General features: G+C 41.2%; 1 non-coding gene across 1 annotated transcript; it reads left to right on the top strand.

Annotated features, from left to right (window-relative positions):
• Positions 1 to 7,346: 7,346 nt before the first annotated feature.
• Positions 7,347 to 7,452, top strand: LOC146611624 (U6 spliceosomal RNA). Its single transcript, XR_014904977.1, has one exon. It is a non-coding gene; the product is annotated as a U6 spliceosomal RNA (small nuclear RNA).
• The last annotated feature ends 1,575 nt before the right edge of the window (positions 7,453 to 9,027 follow it).

The following is a 9,027-nucleotide window of genomic DNA, read 5'->3' as shown; positions in this document are numbered from 1 at the left end:
TGGAGCCACAACACTAACTGTAGGGATGCAAATGGTGTTTGTCTTTTGTTTTCAAAACCGTCTCCTGGAGCTTTTTGGAGGTTGTCTAGTAGAGGTAGAGTCAGCATTGAAAGCTGCAGATACTGAATTGTGAAACCAACGATGTGTTTGCTTGTACTACATGTTTTATTTGGCCTCTCTGCAACATGAACCTGCAGCCGATCTACTCTCTCTGTCAGCTGACCGGCTACCATGTGGAGCTCACACTGAACATAAACCCCAAGGCCCGGCTCACTTTATCTACGATGCTTCTTCAGCCGGAGGCATTGCAGAAAAGTACCAAAACTATAAAAATTATTTGATGCCCCGCTGATTTTGCAAGTTTGCTCTTACAAAGAAATGAAGAAATCTCTTAATTTTTATGGTGTCATGAAGACAGAATATCAAAGTCCCAAACTACACAGGAGATTGTTAGTGATCTGAAGGCAGTTGGACCAGGAGTAGAAAAAGTTGAGCCTTCACAAATTTTACCTGTATTTATTTAAAGCACTGGGTGCTTTTATTTAAAAGACTGAAACAGAGAAAAGCAGTAGAACCTCTCTCGTTTTGACTTTTTTAAAACTCACTTTAATTATCACTGTATCCTATCATATGCTATCTAGATGTCATGTGACTCCTCACATGACATCTAGCAGGGAATACTAGTTCCAGAGATAGAGATAAAATGGGATTTAGAGGATAGCGTCGCTGCTTTTCGACCTTCCGCTGGGACAGCTTTTTCCCCCCTTCCCTGGGAACCACGCTCATTAAAATTCAACACCACCCATCTTGCTGTGACCCTCCACCAGCATTACCGCAGCAGTCTGGACCGCAGCCAACCGTTAAAGGTTTGGGGTCGCCCTCAAAGTGTGACAACAATGGAGGGTTAATCAGCATTTGCCTGCAACTTTACTCGTCTCCATTTAATTACAGAACTGTTGGCAATGATCCAACGGAGAAACTGGGCACTCATCAGTGGACACACTGGGCCCATTATGGGCCTGGGAAAACAGTAACCTAGAATACATGTGGTGTGACATATTTAAGCTCTAATTCTCTGCCTGAATTTGTTGTTGTCTCTCCGGATAATCAGCAGTTGTGCGACCTCTGGAACATTTCCTGTCCTGAAATCTAAAAGTGCTCACAGGGAGAATCCACACCTGCAGATGACTCGGCGTGCCTTGTAGGCAGTGTGTTAGGTCGGAGGCGAGGCTTTGTTCTGGCTCGTGCTGACGTCACCGAGCCATCATCAGCTGAGTCTTTGTTACAGTGTCTGTGGCCCTGAGAGGGGCTCCTGTGTCCTGCAGAAACTCTGCATGGAGCTCTGAGAGGATTCACACGGCAGGAGATTAAAAATGTCTCATTCATTTTAATAGCACGCTTGTGAACTCAGTTATATAGGTCCTTTAAAACGCAAGATATTGCACAATGAAATAATCAAAATAACATAAATATGATGAGTATTTATGTTATTTTCTGTTAAAAAAAAGAAACCCACATGATTCCTACACCAAACACAGTGTATAGTTTGCTACTTGGACCTCTGCGTCCTTGACTAAGGTCAAGCAGCACTGCTTTCTTTAGACACATGCGCCACCTTCAAACATTTCTTTGTGGAGAAGGATCTGTATTGCAGCAGGATGACAATTTTTTTTATAATCAGGTAGGAGCCGTTGGAAAAGTACTGCGTCAGTCAGTATCTTATCTATGCCGAGTGTAAATATGAGGCTTGCCCTGTGCCTGGAAACAGAGTTCATACAAGAGCAGATATGGTGCATGAACGCAGCCTCTTATCTTTAATTACCTCTGCAGAGGTGACTGTGAGGAGTCGAGCCTGGCAAGGTGATTGTAAATTGTACGTTAAAACAATAATGCAAATATCACTAAAATAAAATAAATTAACAAAAGTCGAATTAAAAGAAAAATGAACTTAAGCTGCTGGCAGTTTTACAGCATTACCAAATGAACTAACTTGCATTTTATCACGAACATGTAAAGGTTTTAACAGCATCGCTTGATTGGCCGCTGCTGACATCACCCTTGTAAAGGCTTTGTCATTGAAGAAGTTAAGGGTGATAAACGGGTGATAAACGGGGAAAAGGGACAGAGTGCCCTGCATGTTGGCCCAGTTCCAGTCTGCACTGCTGGACTTCTCTCGCTGACAGTCGCAGGTTAGTCTGACTGAGCTCAACCTTGTGATAAGGAAACAGGATCACAGTTTTAAAGGGTGAAAGGCTTGTAGAGTGCTCGTAATAACTGGACATTCAACCTTGATGTAAAGCAGCTCTATTAACAGGATACTGGCAGCTTTAAAATGTCATGAACCTTGAAAATTTCTTGTTTGGTCTCTTTTACATGTTAAATGTTTCCATGTCCTTGCTGCCATTTGTGCTAGTCATGTGGTGCTGCCAGACACCAAGTCAATCAAGATTGTATATAGTAAAATAGAGAATTCGTCTAAAGATGATAAAATGCTTTATAAAGCTGAGTGTATAATGTGTAAGGGTTACACAATATTGTGGTTCTGGTAATATAACATATAAATTAAATTTTTAATTGCCTGTGTACTTACACTGTAATATCAAAAATATAACAGCTGGGCTAACTGCACCCCAAAAACAAACATTAAGTTGGCTCTGTCTGCATTCATTCGTTTTGTATGTATTAGCAGAAAAGCATGTCGTGTTGGGTTGAGATCAGCTGGAATCCTATTTTGCCTTGAGAAACTGTTGGGTTGGTTTGCAGTATGCTTTGGGTCGTTATCCATTTGCACTGTAAAAGACTGTCTGGTCAGTTTCATTTGGCTGAATGTGAGCAGACAGTGCGGCCCAGTCCACTCACAGTTCTGCTGTATCAGCGGGTCAGATCATCAATAAACACCAGAGACTCTGTTCCACTGGCAGCCATACAAGCCCATGCCATAACATCGCCTCCACTGACGGATGATGTGGTATGTTTGGGATCGTGAGCTGTTTCGCTGTTTCTCTCCTTCTCTTTACTGGTTCAAGTTTATCCCAGTTTCATTTCACCAAACTGCTTATTAGTCTTGTGTACAATTAGTTTTGAGCCTCTAAAAAATTGGGGACTATTTTTATAAATAAGGATAAATAGTAGCAAAAATTACTGTATAGTTTAGATAATTTTACTTATTTTTTATTACAATTTTTTGTAAAAAACATGACTTTGTAGATAATACAAATCATCTAGATTGTATCAGAAATCAAAGGACGGATTTCTGCACATTTGAAACGAAATGTGCTGAAGATCAGAGAGGTGCTTGATGCTAATTAGCTGGGTTAGCTACCTGACTCAAGATTCCTGAGAGAGCGGTCTCAGTTGTGTTTCTTCTAGTTACAACAAACCATTATGGAGGAACAGACAGGTTCAAAGATCAGGCTGCTAGATAAGCACTCTTGTGGAGTATATCTATAGAGAACATGAGACAGCGATGTGCAGAGTAATCTACCTTTCTGCTTTAGTTCCCAGGTAGGGCACCATGATTGTATTTATAAGGCTTATAAGGGAATTATGTTTGATAGAAAACCAGTCAGCCCTGTTTCAGAGAATAAAAGAAAATCCCTACTCCAACTGTTGGAGTTTAAAAATAGCGGTAAAAACATCTAACTTCATTCCTTTGCAGTGAACTGTGAATCTGAACTACAGTATTCCAGGATCCAACCCGTTTCAGACTTACTGTCAGATCTATATTTTCCGTGTCTATGAGTACGTGCTGTCTATGAGTCACTGTGTCATGGGATGCTGCAAACCACTGTGCTTCTCTCAGAAAATGGAAACATAGGGATGAGTGCTCTACTGGGGAAATGAATGCAGAGACAGCTGACAGCCGGCTAACAATAGAAACTTGTGCATTAAGGAGACATTTTATTCCTACAGAAGATTCCCACTGGTAGGGAAAAAAAACAGTATGCATCATTGACTTACAGATTTCTTGTGGAAACACTGCTACACTGTGAACCGTAAAAGAGCTGAGAAACAGCTGCAGGCAATGATTGATATCTTTTGATTAAATCGGGGGGGGGTTTAAAGGGGAAACTGTAAAAAGGAATATGTGTGTTGAACAATTATCCCTAGTTATTAAACAAATAAACCAAATGTCTTCAGATCAGTTCTTAATAGCAGGTGCTCTGGGTGTTTCTAACCCAAACAGTAAACTAATGTGCAAAAGCAGTGAGAGTAGTTACAAAAAAGTTTCCTTCATCTGTCCCTTATTTTCTTCATTCAGCAGCTCCTTAAAGACCTCCTTCCATCTTGTCAATACACGCTAGCTGCAAAGGATGTGCAGCTCCATCTCTCTGTTCAGGCCTCACATTTGCCACCTCTCTCCTTCCTGTATGCCTAGCTTCCAGTACTCCTGTCTGCTTTCCTCGTCTCCCTGACTTTCCCGCTTTTTCATTGCTAACCTCCTTTGAAGAGGTTAGCGATGAATTCCAGCACTAAGTCACATTGTAATCTTTCATCTGCCCAGAGAATACACCAAACACCTTGGAAGTTTCCCTCAACACTTCAGTTGTACTTTTACAAGCACCTGGTAACACAGAGCTAATGTTTAGATAAGCTAACTATTTAAGTTAGCTTGTTAGCATGATAATGGTTGCTATTCATTGTCTTCTTCTTCTTTTAGCTCGTCCCTTTAGGGGTCGCTACAGCAGATTATCTACCAATATTTCACCCTATGGCTGTCATCCTCTTCTGCCACCAGTTCTGTTCATGTCCTAACAGTTAGCACTGAATACAAATTACAAACCACAAAAGTGTAAAAGTGGATATAGCTACCATGACATCACTCTCTGGCTACTGAACTGTTACCCCTCAAGATAAATATTAATGCTGCCGCCATCTTAATTGCAATAAATAAAAAAGTACAATAACAGAAAAAAAATCCAGATACGACAAGGAGGGACAGGCCTGACTGAAACTGAGCACTCACTGGCTTACAACTTGCAATTGACAAGTCATTAGCCAGTATACCTTTGATTTCATACCACAGATAATCCAAAATTTTCAAAATAGTCCTGATTTTTTATGTAAAATTAATCAAAATTGAATCAATAAGCCCATAAACTCAGCAGGAAACTGTTTACAGCGTCACATCTGAAGGCTGTTTTCCTACTGCCTGATGCGGGTATCAGGCATGTCTGCACTGGCCACAGTTTTCTCTGAAGCTACACCCGTGTTTGAGACTGTCTATAAAACAACACTGTCTATGATGAACTTGTTGATACATTTGAGTCTGAAATAAAGTTGGGCTACCATGGCTAAAAATAACACCATCACCAAAGATCTTGTTTTGTGATTGCATAGGTCGACAGTGGTGCTTTGTCACACACAGAATGACAAGTTTTTTACAGACCTAGCATCACAGAGTGGAGAGTGGCAAAAAGGCAGTACTGCAGAAGCTAAGCAGTAAAACCATGAAACATTACATCTAGATGTTTATACCCACCTCAGCTCCACAAGGTTCAATTATGAATCAATACTGATGCAGTTAATAGATGGAGCTTTTAGTGGGAGTGTCCTTTAAAGATGATTACCAGTAAATGTGCCATTAAATCCAGAAGTCTGACCAGGTAAAGCTGATTCATTAGTACTACACAACAACCTGATTAGTCAGCACTTGCTGCATGTGAATTATAATTTACTGATCTAATATGTATAGGTTTCGTCCTTTTATTCATGCTACTACCTGCAGATTCATCTCCTCCTGGCTACGTGGCCCTGTTGGGGACAATGTGCATGTCATATAAAGTGTTCTGTAAGAAAAACACACATCAAGCTTGATTTTGAGACAGCAACAACAAAAAGAGGAGATGCATAAAGGCCATCATTAGTTTGCATTGTGCAGTGTGAACAAAGACAACAGAGGGCTAAATGAAACTTTATGTCCTTGACTTGAGGACTTTTGTTTAGTGGTCAGTAAACATGATAGTGTTCTGTAGTTTGTGGGATTAACTGGATTCTCAGCCTCACAACAATCCCTATTGTGTGCTTAATGCTTCTTAATGTAACCCCCCCCCCCCACACACACACACACACACACAGTCAGCCTCATACAGACCATAGACATGAAAGCTGATCACAAATTAATGTCTTATTTACAATCCTTTTTGATAGTTTCTTGGTACATATTTGTCAGGTTCCTGTTGGCTTCTTTTGCATGAATGTATTTGTTGCTTTAATGCTGATTTTTTTTTTTCCTATTGACTGTCAGTGTGATGCATCCCCCTCTCCCCTCACCCCCCAGCAAATACTCCCCCTCCTTGAGCCTGGTTCTGCTGAATGTTTCTTCCTGGAGTTTTTCCTTCCCACTGTCACCAAGTGCTTGCTTATAGCGGGTTGTTTTATTGTTGGGGTTTTCTCTGCAATATTGTAGTGTATAATATAAAGCGCCTCAAGGCAACTGCTGCTGTAATTTAGTGCTATATAAATAAAATTGGATGGAATTGAATATAATGAATGGGGCAGTAGTGCAGTTTGGCTGTACAGCAAGTCCTCCATGACGTCATGTCTTGCTACTTTGCTGCCATCTAGTTAGCATTTTCTTTGATTACTTGGCCAGGTTTGGCTTTGCAAAGAAGAACATTGATTTCTGGGAAAATGACATTCTCCCATAAATCTCTAATTAGAAATTGTTTAAGATATGCATTTCCCTCTTAGCAAAAAATCTTTCCTTCTCCTTTGCCTTTGCTTCCTCAGGCACACCCTATTTATGCGCTGTTTGACCTCAATACACATGTACGCTTAATCCAGTCACGTGCCATACCCATTTAGTCGTTGCTGCCCCGCCTACCACTCTTCCCTTTATTGATTCTTTTTTCTCCTCAGAGGAAAAACATCAGCCTTATTTTAACGAGACCTCCCTTTAAAGCCGTTTATTTCAGCCTCGTCTCACAGTGTGTGAGTTTGTGTACCCACAAAAACGTTCGCTGGAAGAGCTTTAATATCACATTTCAGTCACAAGACAATCCCACACCTGATGACAGAAGCTGTGTAGAAGCTTTGTCCTGTTTTTTCTACAGTGTTATAAAATCGGTTTTATTGATATTGTAGGTCACCTGATACATATTCCCAGCAATCATTAGCCAAAACGATGATGGTGTATTTTAGTTTTACTTCCTCCTTTTCCATTCTCAGCTCACTGACAGTATTTAAATACAGAACAAACAGCTCCAGCTGCAAAAGGCAAGTCTCCCCTGCAGCATCTTATGAAACGATAAAGCATTAATGTCAGTGCTGGATGTAAGGGAACAGTGTGTGCTAGAATGGCAAATGCAGAAGTCCTGTTAAAGGTGAGGGGATGTGGCACAAATGCTTGCTTCGGCAAGCGCGTACGCTAAATTGGATACGATACAGAGAAGATTAGCATGGCCCCTGCGCAAGGATGACACGCAAATTCGTGAAGCACAATGATCGGCTGCCCCCTGCAGCTTGGACCGAGGCGTGCCTGCTTCATGCCGTTAACAGTACCTTGAAGATCTCTAGGTGGGGACTGCTTTCCCGGCTCTCCATCACATCAAACAGCACTTTACATTAGCTCATGCATCTGCATAAAACATGGCATCTCTCAAACCCACTTATGCTATTTTTATCTGTGCATGTGAAAAAACATGGAAAATGCTGTGAAAGGGCCTTTTTGCACACAAGGACAGATTTTTTTAGTGCAATCAATGCTCTGCAGAAGAGAAAGGTTGTGTATTCTTAATGGGGCTTGGGGTAAATAGCCACGTCTGTTTTTATCTTGGTAATGGCACAGCTCAATACCCGCAATGGTCTCTAAAACGGACATTTATGACACCGATTCTCGGCCTTCCTGCAAATCCCCATCGCGCTGCAATTTCGGACACCGCCAGTGCCTCTTCCTTGAATTGCAGATCTGGCTCAGATTGGCTTGCAGATGTATTACGTGGGAGTGGAGACACACAATAATAACCGCGAGCCAAATACGGGGCAGCTGCGCTGGAGTGAGTGAGTAATTCCTGCTGTTGCTGTGGCAACTAGCCAAATGTGGCCCTTTTCGCATCACTGTCCTGTCAGGTGCCAGCATTACAGCCACAGAGATGTAATCATTGAGCTTTTACATATAAAGAACCAAACCGTGACCGAACATAAATTATGCTAACCAAGGGACGAATCAGAGGAAGAAAAAAAAAGAGTCCCAGCTGTTGTCCTGAACCGGAGCTGAGTGTTTATCTGATGAGGTTTCCAACAGAAACACATAACCAGCCCTGCAGGAGGCAGATGGGCTTCGGACTTGAGCCAGTATTTCCAGTCTGTTGAGGAGACGAAGCTGTAATGTTTTTTCCATTTCTCCTCCGACACCGTCAGAGGCTCTGCAGACCATAGCCACATATTTGAAGATCATTTAATGCCACTTCACTTTGGTAACAGTTTATCCCAGTGGTCACGTGTGATATTGCAGTGAAGGCTGCAGTATGTCCCACTGTTGACAGGACACCCCCGAGTGCAAACACGGTCACTTTTAACTATTCGTCCTATGAATTATTAAAAATGACGTATTATGAATACCCAGGTTAGAGTTAGGTTAGGTTTGGGGTTGTCACAGATGACATCTTAGCCTTCAGTGGGTTAATGATCTAAATAACTTAGTTGGTGTGGGGAGAAAAGTTGACATTTAACATAGTTAAAGTGAGTAACGTACCTATTAAGAGAATGGTGGTTTATAATAGTTATTTATTTTCATGCTAGATTAGATTGTGTTTTTAATGATTTAATTAATTTGCAATAATGAGGTGCCGTTTCTTCATGCCAGCTGGATTTGTTAATGTTGCAAACATTTAATCATCTTTGATGACTAAAACAGACTTGTTCCTTCAGTGTTTTTTCAGTCATCAACAGATGCTTCATCCTTCCTTGTCACACACTTAAAATAAAAATATTAACAAGCGCTTTGAAGCTTTGAGTTGCTTTTTTTGAGTGGTAACTTGTGTCGTTAGACAAAGCAGGTAAGTCCAAGTGAAAACTGAGATGCCT

Source organism: Diplotaxodon limnothrissa, linkage group LG19 (genome assembly GCF_057381915.1).
Source record: "Diplotaxodon limnothrissa isolate DT_005_m linkage group LG19, D_limnothrissa_male_GT1.1, whole genome shotgun sequence".
NCBI classification, from domain to species: Eukaryota; Metazoa; Chordata; class Actinopteri; order Cichliformes; family Cichlidae; genus Diplotaxodon; species Diplotaxodon limnothrissa.
This window is presented reverse-complemented; position numbering and strand designations above follow the sequence as displayed.